Below are 13004 nucleotides of genomic sequence, written 5' to 3' on the forward strand. Positions count from 1 at the left end.
ACCAAGATTCATAAAACAAGTTCTTAAAGGCATACAAAGAGACTTAGACTCCCACACAATAAGAGTGGGAGATTTTAATACCCTACTGTCAATATTAGATCATTGAGACAGAAAATTAACAAAGATATTTAGGACTTGAACTCAGCTCTAGATCAAGTGGTCCTGTTAAATATCTACAGAACTCTTCACCCCAAAACAACAGAATATACATTTTTCTCGGTGCCAGAGGGCACTTACTCCAAAAATGATCACATAATTGGAAGTAAAACACTCCTCAGCAAATGCAAAAGAAATGAAATCATAACAAACAGTCTCCCAAACCACAGGGCAACCAAATTAGAATTCAAGATTAAGAAACTCATTCAAAACCACATAACTGCATGGAAATTGAACAACCTAGTCCTGAATGACTTCTAGGTAAATAATGAAATTAAGGCAGAAATCAAGAAATTCTTTGAAACGAATGAGAACAAAGATACAACATACCAGAATCTCTGGGACTCAGCTAAAGCACTGTTCAGAGAGAAATTTATAGCACTAAATACAGATCAAACAGCAAGAAAGATCTCAAATTGATACCCTAACATCACAACTAAAAGAACTAGAGAACAACAAGCAAATACACCCCAAAACTAGCAGAAGATAAGAAATAACCAAGCTCAAGCGGAACGGAAGGAGACAGAGACACAAAAAACTCTTCAAAAAATCAACAAATCCAGGAGCTGTCTTCTTCTTTTTTTTTTTTTCCAAAAAATCAATAAAATAGACAACTAGTTAGATTAATAAAGAAAAAAAGAGAGAAGATTCAAATAAACACAATCAGAAATGATAAGTGGGACACCACTAGTGACTCCACAGAAATACAAACAACCATCAGAGAATACTATAAATGCCTCTATGCAAATAAACTAGAACATTTAAAAGAAATTGATAAATTCTTGGACACATACACCCTTTGAAGACTGAACCAGGAAGAAGGTGAATCCCTGAATAGACCAATAATGAGTTCTGAAGCTGAGATAGTAATAAATAACCTACGAATAAAAACAAACAAACAAACAAAACAATACAAAACAAGAAAAACACCCAGGTCCAGAAGGATTTACAGTTGAATTCTAGCAGAGGTACAAAGAGAAGCTGTTACCATTTCTTCTGAAACTATTCCAAAAAACCGAAAAGGAGGGACTCCTCCGTAACTCATTTTATGAGGCCAGGATGATCCTGATACCCAAACCTGGCAGAGATACAACAAAAAAAGAAAACTTCAGGCCAATATCCCTGATGAACACGGATACAAAAATCCTCAATAAAATACTGACAAACTGAATCCAGCAGCACATCGAAAAGTATATCCACCATGATGAAGTCAGCTTCATCCCTGTGATGCAAGGCTGGTACAACACAGGCAAATCCATTAATGTAATTCATCATATAAACAGAACTAAAGAAAATAACCATGTGATTATTTCAATAGATGCAGAAAAGTTCTTCAATAAAATTCAACATCCCTTCATGCTAAAATCTTTCAATAAACTAGGTATTGAAAGAACATACTCAAAATAATAAGAATTATTTATGACAAACCCACAGCCAATATCATACTGAATGGGCAAAAGCTGAAAGCATTTCCCCTTGAAAACTGGTGAAAGACAAGGATGCCCACTCTCACCACTCTTATTCAACATAGCACTGGAAGTTCTAGACAGGGCAATCAGGCAAGAGAAGGAAATAAAAGGTATTCAGATAGGAACAGAGGAAGTGAAATTGCCGTTGTTTGCAGATGGCATGAACCTATATCTAGAAAACCTCAACAACTCATCCAAAAAGTTTCTTACACTGATCAGCAACTTAAGTAAAGTTTCAGGATACAAAATCAATGTGCAGAAATCAGAAGCATTCCTATACACCAACAGACAAGCAGAGAGCCAAATCATGAATGAACTCCCATTCACAATTGCCACAAAAAGAATAAAATACCTAGGAATACAGCTAACAAGGGAAGTGAAGGACCTCTTCCAGGAGAACTACAAACCATCGCCTAAGGCAATAAGAGAGGACAAAAACAAATGGAAAAACATTACATGCTCATTGATAGGAAGAATCAATATTGTGAAAATGGCCATACTGCCCAAAGTAATTTATAGATTCAACGCTATTCCCATCAAGCTACTATTGACATTTTTTTGCAGAATTAGAAAAAAAACTAATTTAAAATTCATATGGAACCAAAAAAGAGCTCATATAGTCAGGACAATCCTAAGCAAAAGGAACAAAGCTGGAGGCATCATGCTACCTGACTTCAAACTATACTACTAGGCTACAGTAACCAAAACAGGATAGTACTGGTACAAAAAAAGGCACATACACTAATAGAACATAATAGAGATCTCAGAAATATGACCACACATCTACAACTATCTGATCTTCAACAAACCTAACAAAAACAAGCAATGGGGAAAAATTCACTATTTAATAAATGATACTGGTACAACTGGCTAGCCATATGCAGAAAATTGAATCTGGAACCATCCTTACACATATGCAAAAATTAACTCAAGATGGATTAAAGACTTAAATGTAAAACACAAAACTATAAAAACCCTAGAACAAAATCTAGGCATTACCATTCAGGACGTAAGTACAGCCAAATACTTCATGACAAAATCACCAAAAGCAACTGCACAAAAAGCAAAAATTGACAATTGGGATCTAGTTTAACTAATGAGCTTCTGCACAGCAAAAGAAATTATCATCAGAAAGGGAAACTATCATCGGAATGAACAGACAATCTACAGAATGGGAGAAAATTTTCTCAATCTATCCATCTAATAAAGGTCTAACATCCTGAGTCTACAAGGAACTTAAGCAAATACACATGAAAAAAAAATGACCCCATTAAAAACTGGGCAAAGGACATGAACAGACACTTCTGAAAAGGACATGAACAGACACTTCTCAAAAGGAGACATACATGTGGCCAAAAAACATATGAAAAACAGCCCAATATCAGTGATCCCTAGAGAAATGCAAATAAATACCACAATGAGATACCATCTCACGCCAGTCATAATGGTGATTATTAAGGCAAGAAACAACAGATGCTGGCAAAGTTGCAGATAAAAATGAGCACTTTTACACTATTGTTGGTAATGTAAATTAGTTCAACCATTGTAGGAAACAGTGTGGTAATTTCTCAAAGATTTAGAACTGGAAATACCATTTGACCCAGCAATCCTATTACTGGGTATATACCTAAAGCAATATAAATAATTCTATTATAAAGATTATGGACATGTATATTCATTGAAGCAGTATTCACAATAGCAAAGACATGGAATCACCCAAGTGCCTATCAGTGATAGACTGCATTAAGAAAAATGTGGCATATATACAGCATGGAATACTATGTCGCCATAAAAAAGAGCAAGATCATGTCCTTTGCAGGGACATGGATAAAGCTGTAAGCCATTATCCTTAACAAACTAATGCAGGGACAGAAATCGAAACACCACATTCTCACTTATAAGTAGTAGCTGAACAATGAGAACCCATGGACACGGGGAAGGGAATACCACACACTGGGGCCTGTCAGGGGAGGACAGTTGTGGGGAGAGCATCAGGAGAAATAGCTAATGCATGCTGGTCTTAATACCTAGGTAATGGGTTGATAGGTGCAGCAAACCACCATGGCACACGTTTCTCTATGTAAAAAACTGACACATCCTGCACATGTACCCTGGAACTTAATTATAAAAAATAATAAAAGGAGTAGGATAATTTTTTTCATATATGTCTAATAAATGCTTTTACCTTGAATATATAAAGAATCCCTAAAAATCAATCAAGAAAAAGACAAAGCCCTCACCCACTTAAACAACACAAGACTTCAAAAATAAGATATCCAAATATCCAATAAACATGAAAAGATTCTCAAGCCCATTAGTAATCATAGAAATGTACATTTAAAACTACAATGAAATACTATTAGATAACCAATAGTAATGGCTAAAATTAAAAAGTTGAAAATGCCAATTTTGGAAAAGACATGGAGCAATTGGAACCATTACACATACTACTATATAACCTTTCCATTCTTCTAGGTATTGACCCATAGAAATCCATATGAAAATGCACTAAAATATATATAGAAGAATAGTGTTATCTGTTACAGCCAAAATCAAGAAACAATGCACATACTCATTGACATGTGAATGAATATCATGTGATTCTATAGAGAAATTCAAATGAATGAATTGCTACACTCAATGAACATGAACAAATCTCACAACACTGAGGAAATGAGTTCAGATGGAAATTATTACAAATAATAGCAATATCAAGCAGAATACCATGCACCAGTTACCAATTCCAGGGGAGGACTCCAAACACTTCTGCCCACTGTATCTGGGTATTGGAGTCACCAAAAAACTCCACAACACAGTTAAGCAATGGATGGAGCAAAGCTTTACTACATAAAGAGAGCATGATAAACTTCAATAGTGTGCATTGATTTCCCATGGCTAATTGATCTCTTTTGGCAACCAACAGGGAAATTTGCCTATGGCACACCCCTCTCCTGCTGCAGAGAAAGGATCCTAACCCTTCCTTAGGGAGGCAAGGTATGGCAGTGGGGTTTGCCAGGTGTCATGTAACCCACATGCTTAAGCAGAAAAATAGGTACGCATTTAGCTTGCACCAGGGAAAGATACTCTTGCACAAGGTGGTAAGTCCAGCATAATCATGTGGGCATTTTATCTCTTGGTTAGGGAGTGTTCCAGGCCCAAGGTCCATAAATATGTGGCTAAGTGGGAACCAAAAACTGCAGACATGAGACTGCCTTTCCCAACAAATAATAATAATAACGATAAAGAGGACAGGCAAAGATTTTAAGAGAGTGAATAGCGATTTTCATTATCTGAATCAAATATTCACTGTAAGTGGAAAGGAAAACTCCTTTAAAGAGTATTTCTTTGTGGAAAGCACCACCTACTCTCAGTGTCAAGTAAAATAACATTTAATTTGACCACTTTTGACCTTTCATATGCAGGATGTCAATTAAGGAAATTTCTCTTTTCACTGGGTATTATGTACCCTGGATGATTCTTCATGTAGTTTGTACTAGACAATCATTAAATATTGCAATAATGTCTATTTGATGTCTTTGTATTGCTCAGTATAAATGGAAAATGCTGGAGAATATTGAACATGTGCCTCTCATCTTTGTTTCCAGATGCTGTTGATCAAAGGCTTTCGAGAAAGTAAAAAGTATGTTGCTCTATTGTAAAATCCTTCTTATATTTTTTAGCCATAGTTTTCCATCTTTGAGAAGAATTCTCAATGCTTTTTACTATTGTCTTATTATGAATATATGAGTGGAAAGTAAATGTAATGTTGGCTGTGGATGCACGTAACATTTTACCTTTGTAAAATATTTTTTTGTTGTTGTTGTTGCAAAATAATCTATTATGAATCATAGTCAGAACTACCTTACAAATATTATGAAATGTTATATTTAGGGCTGTATATATTTTGTATTCAAATTTCAAAGTCTAAATGCTATCAGATGCCCTTTGTAAAAATAAAATATAATACCAGTTAGCCTATTTTTTAAAGTACCAATTAATGACATAATACTTTAAACGGAGTTTTAAAAATAGGCTTCTATAAGTTTATATGATATATAAGATTATACTCAGCAGCAAACTTGATAAATATAAATGAATAATTTTAAACAACAGAATCAAATAGCTTTTTTCTTATGAATTTGATCTTAACTCTAAGACCTACTTAATGTCTCACTCCCCAAATTTTTTCCAGGGACTTTATCACTGATCTATGAATGTGGGGGATGCTTGCCTTTCTCCATTTTCAAAGTAGCCAACATTGTAAGGCTATAATTCAAAACACTTATCTAAATAAATGTTAACAGAGCTCTAAATTGTATTGCTTCCAAAATACAGAGATGATTGAGACATACTCAAATAATGTAGAAAAATGTACCCCTATGTCAAGCAAAATTTTATTTAGTCAAAACAATTTTTAAATGAAGATAAAATATTGAAGTGTAATTATTATCATAAGACATGCCAACTGATTATTGTTAATATTATAATGAGATAATTAATAATTAACACCAGGAAACCCACAATCATATGTGAATTGAACGAGAAAATGCTAAATTTTCTTACACATAGCAAGTACTAAAAGTTGACTGTAGTTGGTGTTAAACTAGCTAATGTTGGCACTTTGGACAGGAAAGGACTCACTAAGGCAGCACTAAAGTTGAAACTAGCTTGGGATGAACTGCTGCTGCTCCTTCAATGGTATTTCCACTAGGGTTCTCTGTTCTGGAAAATTTCTAAGCAGACAAGTGGACAGTTTCCTTCTGTCATTTGAAGACAAGATAATTCTGAAGTTAGCTTCTATGCTGTACTGTAAACAGAAGAGAGAGGTTAGTCTTGTTTAAAATAAATCACTTTCTTTTGCTATTATGCTATAAGGAAAATGTTTTTAACCCTTTGTGAGTGTTTCACATCTTGAAAATTAAAAAATTCTCAGCATTAAAGAAAGTTTTATTTTGCTATTTTGAAACAAAATTTTCCCTAATTTTCAAAAATGTTAAGCTACTATTTTTTTTTTTTTTTTTTTTTACCAGAAATCAAAACACTTACTTGTTTAACAGAACCCCCACCCCAGAGCACTGATGAACTTTTAGGTTCCTCCATATTTAACTCTAACTTTCAGTCCCAAATGTTACCTGAAATTAATTACTATTTCATTCCTTCCACCTGGTGTGTCAATATAATACATTTATCTTCAAAATAATGTCCTTATTTTTCCACAGAATTAAATTTTGCCATAATGTCTTATAATAAGAAGAAAAGAAATTTACACACAAAGTGTAGGCCTAATACCTTTCCTCATTCATATAATGAGGGAGATAAGTACACAATCCCCAGGATCACTTATAGGTATAAGATTCATCAAGCCAAAAGTTGCAATCTAAAAATAAATAAAAAATAAAGTCTATTTCATAATTAATTTTCATATTTTGCTACAGTTTATCAAATCTACTTCTCAGAAACCTGTCAAAGTTTTAGTTTAGAATACTTTTGTTGTGATATTTATACTTTAAACAAAATTTCAGTTTCTGATGAAATACTATATTTGCTGATATTGTGTATATTGGTTTCCCATCATCAAAATTTATGCTCACTTACAGAAAATGGTACTTCTTATTCTAGTAAATCTATAATGTACCTCTTAAAGCTCTGTTATACACTGGTTTTAATAGTTTCCCATATAGATCATATCTTTAAACATAAGGACAATACCTGTTACATAATTGATACTCAAAAAAATTTGGAATGGATTGAGTTATACTTTAGGTGTAATAATTCACAATACCTCATATATTAGGTACTCAATACATAAGTGCTAAATGATAGCTTAGTAAACAAATAGAATCGATGGTCTTAAGGGATTCAGAAATTGTTGGTGCTGTTAGGTATCTTTGTGTGCTTTGTTTTAAAATACCACATTCGGATATTGTCTTTAGAAAAATGAAAAGTTAAAAGAGTGTTGTCTGTCTTTAAATTAACAAGAGTGAGAAATTATCCTAGGTGACAATGTGGGACTCCTATCAAATTCACCATCAAATACAATGTAATTCCTGGAGAGTTATTTACACTCCTTTAATGTTTTACCCTTTATTTTTGTTCCATTCCTTCTAGAGTTCTCTATTTTAGTGGACAGGGAAACTACAAAATGGAAAGACTCTTGTAGGGGTTCTCACACTATCCCTTGCCTCACGACTCTCTTTAGTGACAGAAGAGATGATAAATAAGATGCCTCAATGAGGCAATCTCACACAGATCCAGGAATATTGAACTTTTCACCATCTTACCCTTCCCAGCTCCAACTGAGACAGATGGAGGTGAAACTTACTTCTACTTTCATAGTGAACTGCTGAAATTCATGACAAAATACTGAATTCCTAATATAATACATAGACTATTATACCCTAAACATAAAATAGAATACCCAGTGAATCTTAAAAGTTAGTATACAGCACAGAAGGCATAGCTCATTTTCATACAGAGTAGTCTTAGGAAGTGATGTAATGTCCAGATTTGCATTGTCCAATAGAAATATAATGAGCTTATCTGTAATTTTATTTTTTTTAAAGAGCCATATGTTTAATTTTAAATTTTCTTTAATTTTCTTCTTTTCTAAAGAGATAGGGTCTCACTCTGTCACCCGGGCTGGAGTGCAGTGGTGGGATCATAGCTCACTGAAGCCTCGAATTCCTGGTCACAGTGATCCTTCCGCCTTGGCCTCCTAATGTGTTGGGATTACAGGCATGAGTCACTGTGTCCTGCCTTTATTTCAGATTTTTTTAGTAGCCACATTAAAAAAGTAAGAAGAAACTGATAAAATTAATTTGAATTTTTGACCAAATCTATTCAAAACATTATTCAACATGTAATCAATATTAAAATACTAATCAGATATTTAATTTTTTGTATTAAGCCTCTGAAAACTTTTGGTATTAAGGTTTATATTTTACATTCATAGCACAACTCAATTTGGATACTAAATTTTCAATGGCTAAAGTGAAATTTAGTCCTGCCAAAACAATAGAGTTGTGTCTAACAGAAAAATGTTTTATAGCTGCTTCAGTTTTAAAACTTAAATTTAAATTAAATTAAGAATTCAGTTCCTTGGTTGCACTAGACACATTTCAAATGCTGAATAGGCACATATGACTAGTAGCTACCATATTGGCCAATGCAGATCTGGATCATTCAGGACAAGCTGGGGAGGTCTCTGGTATTTCGAAAGGAGGTAAGAGGATCATAAATGTGTAGGTAGCTCTGAGAATGCCTAAAGGAACCCCCTGCCAAAAAAAAAAAAAAGAGTAGCCTTTTGGTGTCTTCTAGAAAGTGGATAAACCACAATTGTATCCACATTATAATGTATCCTCATGTAGGATAACAATGCTTTAACAACTATTATTTAACTAAATACACCATCTTTATACACTGATTCTCAAAATGAACTCTTCCTTACTTCCCTCATTCTGCTAGTAAAAATATATTATAGTCCCCAAGGAAACCTGAGTTACCATTCTTGGTTTCTATGATGATCTCTCTCTCTCTCATTCTCTCTCTCCCTCCCTCCCTCGTTTCTTCCCCCACAATGAGGTACTAAGTCGTCTCTTCAGTATTTGAAGAGAGATTTGAAATTATCTGATATTTGAAATCTGTCTTCAAATACTGGAAATATCTGAAAATATTTCCAATACCTCTTTCTTCCTTTTGATTTCCACTGGCACTATCCTAGTTCTGGCTTCATCCTTCATATCACACCTTGATTGCTGCAAAAGCTTTCTCACTGATTTTCCTATTCCGGTCTTTCCCATCTAATCCACATTGTACACTAGCATGACATTAACTTTTCTAAAACATAATTTTCATGATCTGACTCCTCTATTAAAACATATTTGCTGGCTTCTCTGTGTCCAGAATAAATGTCTCATTATTCTTACTGTTTTTTTTGTTTTGTTTTTACCTCTTAATCATTTTCATTTTGGTGCCAAAGTAAACATTTTTCTGTTTTTGTTCTTCAATAATTTAATATATTATTTTTCTATCTCCTCCCATCAACAGCGATCTGTTTAAAGGTCAGGGTCATACAGTACTCCTCTCACAGACCCCTCAATATGTTATGGGGTAATCTTCACAATGATGCTCAGTAAATATTTGTTAATTTTGAATATATATAGTATAATCTCCAGCTTACAAATTGCTTTCTCATATGTTTCCCAGATATGAACATGAAAAATGTAGGTCACAGAGACAAACTTCATAGTCTATCCATGTTTCTCGACTACTACTAAAGCATTTTGTTGTATTAATTATAGTAATTGGTAAAAAAAAAATACCAATGTCAGTGTATTTTTAGCTTATGACCAACAAGATCAATGGAGCCCTAGAAACACAATTCTTTTTAAGCCATTATGTTACTGTGTTTTCAGTTGATGAGAAGTTTTAATAAGTCAATGCCTGAAGAGAAGCAGAAATTAAAACAAGTACCATTATTTAAAAGGAGTGATGGCAACTTTTTTCAGATGAGTCAAGTGCAGCTTATCACCACCAACAGAATTATATCTATTACCTTGAAAGTGTAAAGCTGTTTTCCATGATTTTGCTAGAAAATGATGTTGAAAGAGAAATCATTTGAACAAATTTGTTTAGTGAAACTTTGTGAGCCCATGGACAAATAAAAGCTGTTCCCTCTGAGAACGTAACATCTGTCCTTTGAAAATTTGTCCAGGAATAAGCAGGACAAGACATAGTTTATAATTTTTTATTGGGAGAAAGTTGGTTTAAATAATTTAAAAAAACGAAGTCACAGCATTAAATTATCTTTATGTTTATAAATTTATTTAATTTCCAAGACTTATGTGTTTATCTCAATCCTTGACATACTCATCTGCCAGACACAAAAAATAGTGGTCTATTTAAGAGGCCTTAATGAACAACGACATTTTTGAAATATGCTATATGAGTACAAATATTTCCAGAGCAAAGAGGGAAAACTGTTGAATGGGTAGACACAATCAAATTCCAAGCATTTATCTGATTTACAAAAGTACATCTACTTTTTGTTTTTCACTAAATGAATACAACCACTTTTAATATATATGGGGTGGGGGGAGCTGTGTGCGTATTTCAACACACACACACGCAATACAGAAATATTTCATAGTGGCAAATTTTTAGTGCACTGCCAAAGTGCTACAATAACTGTCATCCACAGACATCCACATGCAAACACTACTGGACTAGTACACTAGAGCAAATAAGAGAGTATTGGCAAAACTCTCTGGCAAAAACTTTTTAAATTGGAAGTAATGAAACAGAAATCCACTTCTAATTTGAAGGGTATAGAAAATAATCTTCATCATTTTAATCACATATACACATAGTATTATCTAAGCTCAGAAAATAACTTCTTCCTGTATGCACAGAACTCCAATGTACACTCAGTAAATGTTAGCATTCGAAGAAAATGTGCCATGAGGAGAATGTCTGAGGGATAATGGCAGGAAAAAGATATATCCATTAAAAAAGAGGACAGAAAGGCGTGGCAAGGATGGGAATGTGCAGGAAAGGGAAGGGAGAGGGAAGAAAGTAAACTGACCATAAAAGAAACCAATTCAAATGGAAAACAGCGACTAACCTTGACACAGGAATGAATCATGAAGGCTGGACGGGTAGACTGGGAGGGGTAAAGAGAATGTGTCTTCTTTGTTTTAAGCTATATATAGAATTGTCAGATTTAGCCAAAGCCTAGTTGGAATGGGAGTTGGCTAAATTACATGAAACACAGACATTGCCAAAACTACTTCACAACGTTGTTCTGAACAACGAGACACAAGTTGTGAAGATGTTCCCCAAATTGCAAAATGCTACACTAATGTAAGACAGACAGTTTACACAATATTCCAGTTCAATCTTTCCTTTCAACTCTGGGAAATTCCAAGTGCAAACAATTTGATCTACAGAGCACAGAAAGAAAGAAACCTCCACTGCTCCATTATCAGATTTTCAGGGAACAGCAGGCTTCACAGTCACAGAGAAGCCTGACTTTCAAAGCAGAGCAAAGATGGTGACAAATTGATCAAATGGAGAGATATGCTGTTATGCATGTGGGAATTGATCAAATGGAGAGATATGCTGTTCTGCATGTGGGCAATGTCTCCACTCATGGTATTACCCACAGCAATTCTTAGAGGGAAAATTATTCAGTAGAGGGAAGAGGGAATAAACAGATTCCCTTGACTACTTCACCCTGAACTTCATAAAGCTCTTTTGTCTGCACATGAATAAGATTAAAATACTCCAATTATTATAAAAGGACTGAGAATAAAAATGGTACAAATTCACTAAAATATGCCAAAACACAGAGTATTTTTTCTTAACGCAAGAAACAGGAAGAGAAGAAAATTTAACAGTGTGTCAGGTATGTGTGTGCATTGCTATAATCAGTTAAAAGCTAGAAAACTGAGGCTTAATAACTAATTTATTCAAGGCCACTTAACCAACACCACAGAGCCAAAATTTAGCCCTGGGTCTGTTTCATGTCAAAGTCCTGGCTGGCAATTTCCACAAAACTGCCTTCCATCATCAAAAGAAGTCAGGAAGATAAACAGTGAGAACAGCCAACACATTTTTTTGCTATCTATTTTTTCCTGTTAGTTCTATGACTATTTAAGAAAATATTTTGGTATTGAATAATATTTCTATTACATAGCATTTCCTCCTTTGCTAATGATTAGTAACTCTACAAAGATGATTCATTATATCAGAAGCATCATGAATTAATGCATTTATCTGCAGCAGCTGCTAATACCACAAAAGAGAGAAAACCACAGATTATGCACCACCTACTAAATGAACACAACATAACCTATGAAACATTCATGCCAAAAGCCATGTTTCAATCTCATCAAGTCTCTAGACATAACTAGCAAGTTAAAGAAACAGAGGATAGAGGAAAGCAAACATTACCATAGGGATGTAATTAGCAAAACTTAAATCGTAGCAAATGCTACATGTGAAACAACCTCATTTCATAAACAAAATTGCAAGGAAAAAAACAAAGATGAAGGGGAAACATACGGATTAAGAAGACACTTAGGAGATTTACGGGATTCTACTAATTAAAAATAATAAAACAAGTAGCATTTATGAGGCAATTGAAAGTTTGAACTCTCACTGGATATTTACTGATATTAAAGAATTACTGTAAATACCACTTGTGATAATGGAATTATCATTTTTTTTCCATATCAGCCCACAGCTTTCAGAGATATATAAATAATATTTATGGATAAAATGATCAGATGTCTGCTATTTGTTACAAAATAATACTAGAACATGGGGAGTGAGTGAGGCTAAGTTAAAAAAGACTGTTCATGGATTCATAATTGCTGA

General features: G+C 34.0%; 1 long non-coding RNA gene across 1 annotated transcript; it reads right to left on the reverse strand.

Moving 5' to 3' along the window:
- Nucleotides 1-10426: 10426 nt before the first annotated feature.
- Nucleotides 10427-12695, reverse strand: LOC105534795. Its single transcript, XR_001005329.1, has 2 exons — nt 11756-12695; nt 10427-11716 (listed from the first exon to the last, which is right to left on the reverse strand). It is a non-coding gene; the product is annotated as an uncharacterized LOC105534795 (long non-coding RNA).
- Nucleotides 12696-13004: the final 309 nt, after the last annotated feature.

Source organism: Mandrillus leucophaeus, unplaced genomic scaffold, assembly GCF_000951045.1.
Source record: "Mandrillus leucophaeus isolate KB7577 unplaced genomic scaffold, Mleu.le_1.0 Scaffold1390, whole genome shotgun sequence".
Classification (NCBI taxonomy): Eukaryota; Metazoa; Chordata; class Mammalia; order Primates; family Cercopithecidae; genus Mandrillus; species Mandrillus leucophaeus.